Source organism: Macaca thibetana, chromosome 17, assembly GCF_024542745.1.
Source record: "Macaca thibetana thibetana isolate TM-01 chromosome 17, ASM2454274v1, whole genome shotgun sequence".
Lineage (NCBI taxonomy): Eukaryota > Metazoa > Chordata > Mammalia > Primates > Cercopithecidae > Macaca > Macaca thibetana.
Window position 1 is genome coordinate 58,608,487 of NC_065594.1, and position 12,073 is coordinate 58,620,559.

Below are 12,073 nucleotides of genomic sequence, written 5' to 3' on the forward strand. Positions count from 1 at the left end.
TCTCAGCCTCCCGAGTAGCTGGGACTACAGGCGCCCGCCACCACGCCAGCTCACTTTTGTATTTTTAGTAGAGATGGCGTTTCACCATATTGGTCAGGTTGATCTCAAACTCTTGACCTCAGGTGATCCGCCTGCCTTGGACTCCCAAAGTGCTGGGATTACAGGCGTAAGCCACCAAACCTGGCCTATAGTCATATTTTACAAAGGGCTTTCACATGCATCTTTCACCGCCCCAACCCTTTTCCATCTCTCTTTTTAAAAATACCACAACTTGGTGAGGTAAACAGCGTAAATATGCTTTACAAATAAGAAAACAAAGGCATGAAGAAATTAGGCAGCTTACTCAGGGTTAACTGGGTGTTTCGACTGTTTGTAGCTGTTTTATCAGGAGGAAAAAAAGAAAAGAGAAGCTGTTTTGGTTTTCTCCACAGCGTTAATATTACCTGATATTATATGTGTGTTTACATATTTACTGTCTATCTCCCTTATCAGAATGAAACTCCATGAGAGCAAGAACTTCTTTTTTTTTTTTTTTTTTTTTTTTTTTTGAGACGGAGTCTCGCTCTGCCACCCAGGCTGGAGTGCAGTGGCCGGATCTCAGCTCACTGCAAGCTCCGCCTCCCGGGTTCACGCCATTCTCCTGCCTCAGCCTCCCGAGTAGCTGGGACTACAGGCGCCTGCCACCTCGCCTGGCTAGTTTTTTGTAGTTTTTAGTAGAGACGGGGTGTCAGCCAGGATGGTCTCGATCTCCTGACCTTGTGATGCGCCCGTCTCGGCCTCCCAAAGTGCTGGGATTACAGGCTTGAGCCACCGCGCCTGGCAGAGAGCAAGAACTTCTTTACTCTCATTCATAACTAAACCTTTAGTGCCTAGAAGATAGCTTGGTACTTGGCAGGTACTCAACAAAGGGTTTGTTGAATGATTAACTGCTATTAAGATAGTATTAACATTCAACTAGTTGAGAAAGTTGTCAGAAGGAAATAATGATTTAATATTTTTTCAAATAGCACAAATTTAACAATACAAACAAAAACAGCACAGAAAAATATAGTCTTTCACTTGATTTACATGTTATCTTCACGGTGGGACTCAAAACATTTCATAGCCATTTTCAATATTTCCCTATTCTAATAGTGATTACAGTGTAGAACCTTTCTGCACTAGGAACTGGAAGACTAGAAGGTCAAGGGAAAGCAGAATAAGCAGAGGGAGAATGAAGACGCAGAACCAACACAAACCACTTTTCTTGCAGAAAATGCTTGTGCTGCTCTCTGTCTGACTTAAAAGGATGCTACTGAGTATTCATTAATTTGAAAGGCGCCCCCACTCTCAAAGAAATAATAGATGCACGGCTATTCATGACGGGCAGGTAATCATTTGAGTCTCATTACAAAGAGTTCTCTGGTCTCAGTCCGGCTTTCTGAACATTCTGGTTCTCCCTTGATTATGAACACTAACCCAAGAAAACTAAACAAAGATAATTTGGAATTGATCTAAACTTCTTCTTGGAGAAACTTAATTCTAATCATTCATTTCAACTGGTTTGACAAGATTCATTTAAAAAAAAAAAATCATGAACCGTAGTGTTTCAAAGTCTTCTTTCAAAGTGGTCCTACCAGCAGCCAGGAGTGAACGCTTATCGCATTCCTGGTCAGAGTCTCAAATGGCAGAGAAACCTGAACTTTATTTGCAGGTTCTATTTTTTTTCTTAAAAATTCATGTGATTTACAAGTCCAGACCATAATATATTTACGTATGTTTTAATTTCATCTTTATGTCATGAAATCTTTTAAGAAGACAAAAATCCCAAACCAAGAAGATACTGCCAACACAAAAATCCCAAACCAAGAAGATACTGCCTTATCTATTCTGTAACTTCCCCCAAACACACACACACACACACACACACACCATATCCCTGCAATATTCCTAGAAGTACTATATGCCCCAAATTAGGAAGCTCAGGTAAAAAGGGAAGTTATCTACTGGTATCTACTTTTATATTAGTAAGTTATTTTTTATAAGTTATGAATTCATCTGAAAATGGATAAAAGCCAATGCTCAAGACATAAAAGTGTGCACATTATATCATTATATGAGAGGATTCAAGATGCTCTGCCTCCCTTTCCATTAAAAAAAAAAAAAAACATTTAAAAGCAATCAGTAGGCCAGGCACGGTGGCTCACTCCTATAATCCCAGCACTTTAGGAGGCCGAGGTGGGTGGATCACCTTAGGTCGGGAGTTTGAGACCAGACTGGCCAACATGGGGAAACCCCATCTCTACTAGAAATAAAAAATTAGCGGGTTGTGGTGGCGCGTGCCTGTAATTCCAGCTACTTGGGAGGCTGAGGCAGGAGAATCACTTGAACCCAGTAGGCAGAGGTTGCAGTGAGTCGAGATTGTGCCATTGCACTCCAGCCTGGGCAACAAGAGCAAAACACCATCTCAAAAAAAAAAAAAGGGCAATCAGTATTTTTCATGTATTTGCTCCCACAACAAAGGTTAAATATTATCTCCCCAATCTATGAAGTGGTTTTGAGCAACTCGATAGTTGGTGTTATCATATACTGAAGTGGCAAAGATAAGAAAAGCAGATTTCACACAAGGTAAAAATCAAGAATTCTGCTTTAGCCATGCTAAATTTGTGATGCTAAGCCCATTTTTAGGTGGACAAGTTCAGCACAGCAGGTTTTGAGTCACTGGCATAAAAGATATGGGTATATAAAGCCATAGGACTAGAGGAGATCCCATGAACCAACAAAATAGCTGGAGAAAAGAAGGCATTCCAGCAAGCAAAGGAAGAGGAAGAGCAACCAGCAGAGGAAACTGACAAGGAGGGGTCCTGTGATGTAGGAAAGGAGAATATGATATCACAGAAGTCCAGGCAAGGAAGTTTTTCAAGAGAGAGGCAGCGGCCAGATAAGTAAAATATTGATGAGAGATTGAGTTTGATGTGCACTGAGATGTGACTATGGGATTTAACTGCTTGGAAGTCACTGTGATCAGCTACCGACAAGCACTGTTTCAGTGAATGTTGGGGATGGAAACCTGACTGGAGGTTGAGAGACAATGAAAGATGAAGAAGTGAAGACAGAAAATACAGACAATTCTTTCATGTTTTGCTGTAAAGGAGAGAGCATAAAAATAAGACCACAGTTAGGAATGCCAATGGGAATGATAAAGAGAGGATATTAGTGATGGAGGAAGAGTGATGGGGGTATTACAGCAATAGGCAGCAAAGTCCCTAAAAAGTCAAGAGGGGAAAGGGATTCAAAGCACAAAAGGAGATTTTGGCTTATACAAGAGTGAGGGTTTGTCTTCTTTTGCAACAAAAGGGAAAGTAAGAGGTGTGTGAACGAATACAAAGGGGTTGGAAGATCTGTGGATGGTATAATGAGGAAATTCACGTTCCAACGATTTCAGCTGTTTATCTTTTGTCATTAAATATGGGGTGAGGTTATTAGGTGAAAACGAGAAGGGAGGTGGGTTACAGATTGAGAAAACAGGAGAATAAAGCAGTAATTTTGAAAAGTGAGAAAGCAAATTTACTAGGGATATGTAGTAGATTGGTATACATTGTTGAGTTCCTTTTCCAGGTCTGTGGTTTCTAATGCAAGGTAAGATTAATTAATGTAGGTGTGTATTTTTCTTATCAATATTTAGCTGTGGAGATTCAGGCAGGAAGTAGATGAGTAGTTTGGTTTATCCAGAGTTGGGGTTTTTGCCAAGGAGGAAGAGACAGGGACTGATGGTAACAAATGACCACAAATAATAAGGGAAACACGTAAGTGGTAATGATGACAGTGAAAAAGTGATAGGGTCAACAAAAATGTCTCGATAAGGTTAAAGTAATGGTGGAGAGTAAGTATGATGGAAACAGGATCGGAGAGTGTGATGCTTATAGTCAAGATACTAAAGGTAGTGTAACTGCTTTCGCTAACGTTTTGTCCTGGGCCATCTTATCTGATATGTTCTATTTTCACTCTCAATTTCATGTGTCACATGGCATTAACATCTATCCTATGCTGACAACTCCCAAGTCTCCCTCTGTAACTGGACCTCAGTAAGTGGCAGAGCTTAGGCTCTGACAGACAAACCTGGGGCCAACTGCCATTTATTGAGCAATCTGACCTTGGGTAAGCCCTTTAGCTACTGTGGGCATCAGTTTCTGCCTCTGAAAACTGTGGCTTAACCTAGCAACCTTTTCATTCAGGTTTAAGATAATACAATGGATGTCAGCACGGACACTTCCACAAAGCAATCCCTCAAAAAAAAAAAAAAAAAAAAAGTAATAATATTACTATATCCAAGTGCCTATGAGCCAACTACATATAAGGATACTGCAGCTGCCTCAACCATAACATGTCCAAAATCAAACTTGGCCTCCACACACACTTGCTCCTCTTCCTGCACACCCTCCCATCTAAGTTAATGAGATCACTACTTCTCCACTTGAGCTACAACAGAGCTATGTCTGAATCAGTCTTTCTACTTATCCTCACCATCCAAACTGTCACCAGATGCTGGTATTATACATTAAGTCTAAGAAGTCACAGATATGAAGATTCACCAATATTTTATGTGTCACTAAGAATGAAAAACTGTCAATTACAATTGTTAAGATACAACCAGATTCCAGAGATGTTATAATTTGAAAAAAAATGTACATCTCAGAATAGTCAAAACATGACAAATCTACCTCCAAATGTTATTTCACCTCTCATCTATCCTTTCCTTTGCATCTTCACCCCAATGAATTTAAGGTTCTCATTCTTTTACCTTTGATCTACTGCAATGACCACCTCCCAAGCTTACAAATGTTCATTTCAGCACACCTTTCACAATGATGCCAGAGCTACCTTCCTAAAATATGAATAAGCAGCTTTCACTCCTCTCCTACAAAACAGTAATGATTTTTTTCCTGCTCATAGTTCAAGGTATAGCCTTCAAAGAACATAATCTAATTCTTAAACAGCCATTTCCTTTGATATACCATTTCAATATTTGACACAATGCACACTTCAACTTCACAGGTCCACTTATGTTCACCAATAAGAATATGAACATTGAGGGCTCCCTGTTTATGGGCTCCCTGTTTATGGAGCTCCCATTTCTCAGCTTGATGTATCCTCCTGGTCTCTCCATCCTCCCTAGACAGTAACAGAGAAAAAAAAAAAAATTCCTTCCCTCCTTTTAAGATGCAAATAAAATGCTACCTCCTCTGCAAGCCTTCACTAATCTTTTTCAGAATTAACCAAGTCTTTGATAGGGCACTCTGTTCATTTATTTAATGTTCACCTCTTTCTGCATTGTGCTGTACTTAAAAACTGTTTACATCTTGTCTTCCTTAATAGATTTCAGGCTCACTGACCTGGGGGAGTGTCTTTCTCATCTTTGACAATAACTGTAAGATTAATAAAAGTGAATTTTGATGTACTATAATGAAAGGCTGAGATAATAATCCTAAAAATGTTTCAAGCAGCAAAAGGTCAACAGTCACTGTCAAACTGTGAAAAAGCAAAAGTTTAACCTCCACATTTAATATGCCAAAATGATACGGAACCACCACCACAGGCAGACTGCTTGGCTCTGTCTACTAAGAGCCATTAACAATGTCACCCACAGGAAAATTTTCTGCACTGTTGGATACCTGGTATTATCACCACCTTTATGTTGGAGGATTTCTGAAACAGCTAATTCATTTCTTTGGAAATGAATACTGGAATGAGTATTTATCAGATGAAGATTTCTAGACAACGGAATCAATTAATTTATCTTAGGAGAATAGAAATTTCTAAATAACTACTAAAACAAGTTACTTGTTATATATTTGACTGTAATCTGTGGTAGCAAAACACAAAGAATCTAGCACCCATCCTCTTCTACCCAGATCCTGCTCTGGGCAGAACAAAACACACACATGATTTTCTTTAATAAGATCTTTCCAAGACAAAAAAAAAAAAAAAAAGTCATCATTGTCACATTATTAGACTTTCTATCCGATTTACTCTCCAATGAGACCTGTTGCAATAAAACAGAACTCATGAAATAAAAATACAAGACCAAAAAATGGCAATGGTAAGTAACATACAATTCCAAACTCATCTGGAGTAAGCACATTAAAGTGGTATCCTAGGGAGTGGTCCCCAACCTTTTTGGCACTAGGGACTGGTTTCATGGAAGACAATTTTTCCACAGACTGGAGGGTTCCACCTCAGAACATCAGGCATTAGAATCTCATAAGGAGCACACAATCTAGATCCCTTGCATGCACAGTTTACATTCGGGTTCGTGCTCCTATGAGAATCTAATGTTGCCTCTGATCTGATAGGAGGCGGAGCTCAGGTGGTAATGCCACCTCGATCCCTGCTCACCTTCTGCTGTGCAGTCCTGGTTCCTGATAGGCCACTGACTGACCAGTACTGGACTGAGACTGGCGACTCTTGCCCTAGGGTATATCCCCCAGGTGTAAAGGATGGGCCCTTCTTACTGGAATGGGCCTGAGGGGGCAGTCCTTGGGGCAGATATATTAACCTTATAATCTGTTACTCTACTCTGATATTTCATTTCTTTTAAGGATGTTCCAGTCTTAAGAGACTCCAATCTACCACCAAATCCCCTTTCTTAAAAAAAGCAAGTATACTTGGGCAGAGACATGCCCAAGGCTGTTGTTCATTAATATCCATATCATCCTAGACTCACCTACCAGGAGTTATACATTGGCTTCAAACAGCGTTTCTCAGCTTTGGCATTACTAACATTTTGGACTGAAGAAATTTTTGTTTTAGGGGGTTTCCTGCATATTACAGGATGTTTGTCTAGCAGCATCCCTGGGCTCTACCCACCAGATGCGAGCAGCAGCTCCTTGAAAACAACGAGAGATGCCTCCACACACTGCCCCATGTCCCTGGGGGACAAAATCTACCTCTACCTAGTTGAGAACCACTAGTATGGGATATTCACAGGAATCTTACTAATAAGCTAGTGGGACTGTTAGTATCAAATCCATTTTCAGTTGTGGAAACTGAGACTCTAAGAAATGATGATATGGGTTATAAATGGTAGAGCTAGCATTTGTACTCAGTGTGATTCAACTGCAAAATCATGTGTTATTTCAACTAAGAAACAGTTATTTCTTCCTTGGAGCAGGGTTAGTGAACAATAATCTGGGAATAATAAATACAAGACGATGTGCCTGAAGGAAGTGAGATCCTGGACACTGATGGAGGTGATGGGAGGGAAGAGGGTATTGATGCACTTTACCAACAGGTCTTGCAATTATATCTATTATAAAATCAACCCCCCTGCCCTTCTAGCATCCTCCCCTCACTAGAGACAAGAGCCTACTCTGCTTCTAGAACGAATACTATTCTTTCTAGTACCTTGTCAAAACTTTATGGGTTTCTCTAGTGAAGACCTGGAAAGACAATAAAAAGGATTAGTCTTCGGTGTAAAAATGACTATGATAGGGGCACTACTACTTCAACATTAGGAATTTGGAAACTTTTCAAAGTAGAATTCCTGGATAGCTCTTGGTTACGTTTTAAGACATCCCTGGCTCTGGGCCAAAATTTAGGTCCTATAACTTAAGGAAAAAAAAACCTGTGTGAAATAAGTCACTTAATGCCTATAGTACTGTTTCCCCCTTCCTGTCCAGGTAAAAGGAGAGATGATACATCTCTTCTCTCCCACCTTCATCCCTACCAGAAATGCTTTAGGATAAACTGGAACTGTATTTGTCAAGTAAGTATGTCAGCTATTACATACCAACCCTGAAAATTACTAGGATACATCTATGATTTTTGAATTAATTTATTATACACTATGTAAAAATACAATATTGTTAGACTTTTCTGAAAGTGACTAAATCCTTCAAACTTATTTTAAACTGGAAAAAAGAGAAAAATGTAGAACTTGCAGTCCATATGGCTGTTTTCCAAAGCAAATTACTTATGACAATTATGTACAAGGCTGGTTCTTAAATCCACTCTTGGGAACTGAGAGGCAATCAGGACTCAAACATGGGCTCCATGTACTGACGTGGATGACTTGCTGGTCAATCAACAGCTCCAAGTGAACAGTGATTAATGAATTTTGTCATACTGGAGTGAGGACTCTAAGTTGCATAAGGCTTTGTCCCTAGCCCTATCTTTTCAATATTTTAAATAAACAATATGGGTGAGAAGCAGAGAGGCACCCCCTAAAGAAGGGATCCTTTTGATAGCATTCCTTATGGGAAACAGTCCATTAGAGGATACTCCAAGACAAAGGAACTCCTGCATTATAAGGAAGCTGATTTCATTTCTGGTTATTTCAGCCAGAAAGCTTGACCTTAACATTAAGTAGAAATCATTATTTTATGGAGCCACACAAGGCCTGAGTCCCTTCCAAATGAAATATATTTTAATTATTTAAAGATTCTCTATCATATCCATTCATTCCAGAACTATTTCAGTCCACCTACTTTCCAACCCCAATTTCATTCTCTCCCAGAATGCTTTCAAAATACTCTGGTTGTTTATCTTAAAGTGTAGGGCCCAAAACTGGACTCAGAGTCAAATGAGAAATAACCGAATATGATACATTTATGTTGAAAAAGCATTACTTTGCACTTCTCTTGAGAATCTCTTTCATCCTTTCATAAAACCAACTGCGGGCCACATTTGGCTTTCACTCATGGCAAAATGCATGCATGGCCAATAGAAAGTATTACATGCCATAATTTGGTTTCACAGTTTGAGTCTCAATTGAAAAGATAAACCCCGGAATTATCTAGAGGTAAACTGGTTTGTAACAGCCTGGTAGCACTATCAAAATGTCACTTAACAGATACCCTGGGATAGATCATTACTACATTTCTGCTGGCTGGCCCACCAGTCTAAGAAATTAAAAAAAAAAAAAAAGGAAGAATAGGCAAGAAAATATGTTATACAAAAATCATCCCATAGGATGGTACCTAACTTCTTCAGGCCACATACAGCTCTTACTTACAACATTTACAAAGTAACTAAAAACATTATTGGGTAGAGAATATTCACTTTTAAGACTGAAGTAGAGACAGAGCTCTGAATTTTCCAATTTTAAGTGCAAAGGCAAAGCATTAACAGGTGAATACTTAGGCTCTCTCTCCTTCCTCTCCATCCCACTGGCATCTATCTTTTCAGATTTAATGCCCTGCCCTCACCTCTCTCCCTTCATGGTATCCACTTTGTGACCCTCCATCACAAAGTGGAATAATCAAATAATCAAAAGAGAAGATGGTGACTGTGAGATCTGGGGACATACGGTGACAATGGCACAAGAACAAATATCTTTAAAAAAGAGCTAGGAAGGAAGGACCTTAGGACCATTCTCAGAAGTGGCCAGAGATGCTCTGTGTTAGGGAAGCAGAAGTGAACCTGAGGACAGGCCATTTTTAGTAGCTCACAGTATAATATGTGTAGAAGGGTGAGAAGCACAATCATATTGATTTTGCTTTCACTATACAAAAGGCAAGAGTCATGGAACCAGTTGAAAATTCTGGATGTACTGTGGCAATTTCCAGAACAAACAGGTCTCATTTGGTTGGGAATGCAAATCTTCATTTAGAAGTGCTCCAGCTTCATAAAGCAACTGGGAAGAACAATTACTGGAAAAGGCTGGTTTCCTCAGTTTGAGGGCTGGCCTCAAGGGCTACAGCAAAAGCTAACAGTTATTAAATATTATGTGCCAGACTTTATGCTGAACTTTGCACATGCTTTGTGTAATCTTCTGAAAACTGAAAGGATAGGGAATTCATGTTATTACCATATTTCTACTGTTACAGATAAGGAAACAGGCTCAAAAGAGTTAAGTAACTTCAGCCGGGCACAGTGGCTGTGCACAGAGGCCGAGGCGGGCAGATCACCTGAGGTCGGGAGTTCAAGACCAGCCTGACCCACATGGAGAAACCCCGTTTCTTCCAAAAATACAAAATTAGCTGAGCGTGGTGGCGCATGCGTGTAATCCCAGCTACTCGGGAGGCTGAGGCAGGAGAATTGCTTGAATCCGGGAGGCGGAGGTTGCGGTGAGCAGAGATGGCGCCATTGCACTCCAGCCCGGGCAACAACAGCAAAACTCCATCTCAGAAAAATTTAAAAAGTTAAGTAACTTGTAAAAGGTTGTATGACTGGTAAGATTAGAACCCGGCTAGTCTGAATGTAGAACTCAGGCCCTCACCGAAATTTCTGCTTCCATGGTGGTATCTGGCTGGGGAGGCGGATGGGGAAGCCAGTTTAAAAATCCTTATTTTTTCTTTTTTCTTTTCTTTTTTCTTTTTTTTTTTTTGAGACAAAGTCTCACTCTTGTCTCCCAGGCTGGAGTGTAATGGCGCGATCTCAATTCACTGCAACCTCAGCCTCCCAGGTTCAAGCGATTCTCCTGCCTCAACTGGGATTACAGGCGCCTGCCACCACACCCGGCAAATTTTGTATTTTTAGTAGCAATGGGGTTTCACCATATTGGCCAGGCTAGTCTCAAAACTCCTGACCTAAGGCGATCCGCCTGCCTCGGCCTCCCAAAGTGCTTGGATTACAGGTGTGAGCCGCCGCGCCCGGCCTAAAAAGTCTTAATCTTTTTATTTTTATCATCTGATTTTTATTTTATAATAAAGTTAACCAATACAGAAAAAAAAAAAAAAAAAAAAAAAAAAAAAAAACCACTAAAAGTGCCTGCTATCATGGATGAGCTTAGGTGAGTGTTTTACGAAGTAATCTGAAGACGAATGATGATAATGATAGAGGTTCAACTATGAAGACTCAAAGCCTTAGTACTCCGAAGACACAAATGATAGTATACAGGTTCAACCACAAAGACTCTAAGCTATAGTATTCTTATTTTAAAAATGGAAAAACAGCCCTATCTTAAAGCACTGGTGTGAAGAGTAAACAAAATAATATATGCATACAAAAGCACTCTGTAGTCTGCAAATCACTCACTATATTCTATGAGGTATCACTCTCATTAAATACAGAAAGTATAGGTTTGGTAAATCAGACAGAACACTGTCAACACAATTGCAAAAGACAGCCTGTAACCAACGGAAACTAGGTATAATGTGTAAAAAATTACTTCCCAAGCATATTTTTATCAGCCTTTAAAGCTAGTGTTGGAGGAAATTAACTCAGAATTTAACACCCATTTCCAGGGACTTTATGTCAGGAGCCAAATGCAGACTGCGGCAAATAGAAACATCGCTTCTTCCCTCCCCCTAGCCATGCATGCAGGCAGTAAGTAGTAGCAAATGCCAGCTCAAACACCACCCTCGAGGAGGCCATCCTTAATCTCTCCAGTCAAATTGATCAAGCCATCCCCAATACATAATCTCCCAGCACATTTGCTATTTCATTGGCATTTCATTCTGACTGCTATCAAGAATTATCAGTTGCTTCCAATGCTGACTTACTTCTACTTTTTGAACCCAGTAAATTCACACAGAACTTGAATCACCCCAGGCAGATCGTACTGGCCGGCACTCAAATGCTTGCTCTAGAAGTTTGTATTTCTCAAATCTAAGTCTACGGCTGTAGTTTCAGTCTGCGCTGGGGGGTAAACACACACCCAGACACACTACAGACGTAAAAATAATTCAGGGTGGAAAAAAATTGGTGGTTGTATCTTTCCCCTTCTTGATCTATTCGGTAAAGAAATGCTCTTTAAAACACCAAAAGTGAGGCGCAAATGGAAATGAAAGAGCGGAGGAATGCATTAGAATATTCAAAGCTCCGTTTCTAAGTCAGAACCACTTTCCCTACCTTGTTTCACAAACACAGTAGGCACCTCTTGCATCACAAAGAGAGTATTCTATCTCCTGACTGACCCATTCTTGGAGTTAAAGGCCACACCTCTTATTCTAATACCCTCCACAGGCACTTACTATTTACTTTTCAAATTAGGAATTCAGAGCAAAGGTCATCCTCAAGGCCAGGATAAGAAAAGGCAAAAGGTCTTGGAAATGGAAAAGACTCAATACACAGCACCATAGGCCCCAGAAGATGAACACTAGTTACACGGAGGAATAAAGAGCCCGAGGTGAGGCTCCCAGGAAATGTGTTT

The 12,073-nt window shown here is 40.1% G+C and overlaps 2 protein-coding genes across 4 annotated transcripts in view; both read right to left on the reverse strand.

Moving 5' to 3' along the window:
* Positions 1 to 12,073, reverse strand: part of EDNRB (endothelin receptor type B) — a 922,930-nt gene that overhangs the window by 771,364 nt on the left and 139,493 nt on the right. The gene's annotated exons all lie outside the window — the stretch shown is intronic.
* OBI1 (ORC ubiquitin ligase 1) overlaps positions 1 to 12,073 on the reverse strand; it is a 43,087-nt gene that overhangs the window by 30,494 nt on the left and 520 nt on the right. The gene's annotated exons all lie outside the window — the stretch shown is intronic.